This window comes from Medicago truncatula, chromosome 5 (genome assembly GCF_003473485.1).
Source record: "Medicago truncatula cultivar Jemalong A17 chromosome 5, MtrunA17r5.0-ANR, whole genome shotgun sequence".
In the NCBI taxonomy this organism is placed as follows: Eukaryota; Viridiplantae; Streptophyta; class Magnoliopsida; order Fabales; family Fabaceae; genus Medicago; species Medicago truncatula.
Window position 1 is genome coordinate 28,144,060 of NC_053046.1, and position 3,437 is coordinate 28,147,496.

The window sequence follows — 3,437 nt, forward strand, 5'->3', positions numbered from 1 at the left end:
TTTATATAACAAAAATATCTCAACAAATTACATACGATACTCTTCAACTATAAATCATCAATAAATCAATAATGTATATATAAAGTAAGATTTTTTATGCCACATGTCACTTTCACGTTTATTCGCGATATTTTTATTATTTTTCTATTTTTTAAAACCAATATTTGAATTGACATAAATATCTTAACAAATTTTTGATCTTATTTATTAAATATTTTAGAGTTAATAGGTCTTTACCCCCATATAATATAAGTCATTTCTGGTTTTCCCTCCTGTAAAATTTTTATTTTGATTCACCCATCTATAAAATATTTTTGTTTTGATTTACCCTTTAAAAAAAGTTATAACATATTTTACATAACATATAGTAGATCAAGAATTGTGTACCTTAATACTATATATATTATGTTTATACAACTCTCACCCTAAAATTTTCACGTAAAAATAATGCATGTTTATTTATGTTACAAATAATAGGCATGCATGAATGAAGATAGAGAAGCAGAAACAAAGTCAGAGGAAAAAGGAAGGCAGTGGATAGATGAGATAAAACGTGGGTCCCACAATTGTGGAATGCAAAATCTGTGTCGGTGAACAAACATTTTGACGCGTCGCTAAGGAATAGAGCGGAATGGTGGAGTGTCGCTGTTTTCTTTCTTACTCTCTCATAGAATGTGGTTTTTGTCTGTGTATGTAGTGAGTACTGTATAGTTGCGTCTTGTTTGTTTTGGTGCGGTGAGTGGGTGACAATGTGACATTAGCGTTGTAAACGCGGACTTCATTTTTTTGTTTAAGAAATTGTTGGTGAGTTGAGTTTTCGGACTCCGTTGAATCTAAAATATTATCGATGAATCAACTTCTTATGAGCTGACTCAATCTTTATTGGTAAACACAAACTTCATTTAAATTAATTTTCCTACACAATAAATTTGGCGCTAAGTTTTTTTTTGCAATTTTACGTTAAGATCTAATACCTATTATGTATTTTCATTGAGAAGAATTTTTTTGGGGTTTTATAAGACTCAATGTGTCACTTAAGACCCCTTATCTTAAGTGGGACCTACACTTTTTTAATTTTAATTTTTTTTTCAAATGCATCTAAAGATTTTTAAGTTTTTCATTTTTTCCAACGTCGTTCTTTAAGTTTCAAAAGTCTCAAACAAGTCCTTTTAGTTTTTGAATCGTTTCAAACAAGTCATATTGTAGATAGCATAGTTGGTAATTGCTTCTTTGAACTTATCTTTGGTACCAAATCTGGCTCCTAACACCCACTTAAAATTAATCATCTTTTTAGGCATGACAAATGGTGGATAATGCTCTTTGTTGCTATCATCTAAACCATCACCATTATCCTCTAAAAGGACTTGTTTGAAACGATTCAAAAACCAAAATGACTTGTTTGGGACTTTTGAAACTTAAAGGACTTGTTTGGGACTTTTGAAACTTAAAGGGCGACTTTGGAAAAAACGAAAAACTTAAAGGACCTTTAGATGCATTTGACCTTTTTTTTTTAATATAATGATATAAAATTATTGATGCTAGATTTAAGAGATTGAGTGCTTATTGAGTACTACTATTAATAAATTGTGAATAGATGATGTGTACACGTGAGACTCTTTGTGGATGCTCTAAACTCCGTTTCTATACATTTTCTATAAATTATAATACTTCTTTCCATTTGTTTTATATAAGAGGTATTTCAGTATTTTTGTTTCTTAATATAATTTTTTCTTCTTGATTTTAAAGTGTAAAAATAATTAACAGGTGTATAGAACTTACCCGGTACATTGTTAGAGGTATGTTATTTGAACGATCATCTTTTGAGTAATAAGCCTGGTCCATAAAATTGCTAATAGAATACACTTAGTAAACCAACAAAGGGGTCATATCTAGTAAGGACTAGACTCTTATAACATGGTGAGTTAAGGTAATTTAAATCTTAACTGCAAAATGATATATTTAGTGTTCGACTCGTCTCAAATATGATTATCTTAATCGAAAGAACCCATGAAAAACAAAAAGAGAATAACGCTAAAAAAAACAACATTTTTTTGTGAATCAAGACTTAATTCAAGTATGCTATGGTATTAAAAATGGCTTGTTTTGAGTAACAGTCATCTATCTAGGAAGCTCTCATCGATTTGAGATCTGCTTAAACTCAGCTTAATCAATTAAGTCAAGTCCTTTAGATCTGCGATCAATATAAAATTGCATGCAGCAATTAATAGAGTTGGCCGTTTTGCATTGTTCGAGTAGTTTACAATTACAATTGGCCAAACATAAATAGAAGCATCTTATGATCTTTTATTAATCTAACTTCAGTGATTCTTCTGATTTTATAATAATTTCACAAAGTTCAATAGCGTGCTATTATGGCTAGAGAATTTAATTCTAACAGAATGGTCCCATCAGAAAATATGGACCTCTGTTACAAGAAATTAAGGTCGGCGCTCCATTCTTTCTACGTCAATGGTTTGATGACTTTGTACTATGATATGGCCAAATGCTGTAGTAGTGGCAGTAGATCTACCTTACCTTGTAGAGTGTAGTTGGAGATCTACCCTTTTTTGCGGCTGAGTGGGTATCCCAAGTCTCCCAATTCCAAATACTTTCAACTACTACTAGTACATTAGTATGAACAAACAAAAAACTATTTCCCAATTCCTTTTTAGAGGATTAAATTTGTCATTATTTTTAGTATGAGCCAAAATCGCAATATTGAAAAAGTTAAGGGATCAAAAATACATTTAAGTTTTTTTTTTTTTTTTTATTAAGAAGATTTCCCAATTCCTTTTTAATTACTAAATTTCTTCGAAATTATTTTCACATGCCAATAAGTAAACAAAACAATAAAAAGTATTGTTTTACTTTGCATAGAATGATATGTTTTTGTCCTGGTATCAACCGACGTTCAACCACTAATATGGTCTAAAGGGCTCTTTATGAAGGAGTCCATGGGAGTGAACGAACACAAAGGATAACAAGCAAAGAGGTTCGTAGCACAGGAGTAAACAGACCTAAAATGAACAACCAATCATGTTTGTACCAAACACTCACAATTGTCCCTCAAAGGACTATGATTGTCCTTCAAAGAACAATTATTCAAGTAAAGGTGCAAGGACCCACACCCTAAACTTTAATTATAAATATTGCTCATACGTCTGGAGTTAGTCACGTTCACTCTACACAAATACACCTATCGTCTCACAACACTCACTACTTGAACGTCATAACACGTGCAAGTACACCACCCTCATTCACTCAAAGAAGAAGGTTGCAGACGATTGAGAATAATGAGGGAATTGTCATCCTCAAAGGTTGTTCAACGGCATCCACCCAAGGATCTCAGGTTCGACAACATCAATTGCGACTTCAATGAGAATCTAATTAACCTTAGATCAAACCTTTCCATTCCTTTTCAAAGAGATCTCATGGTT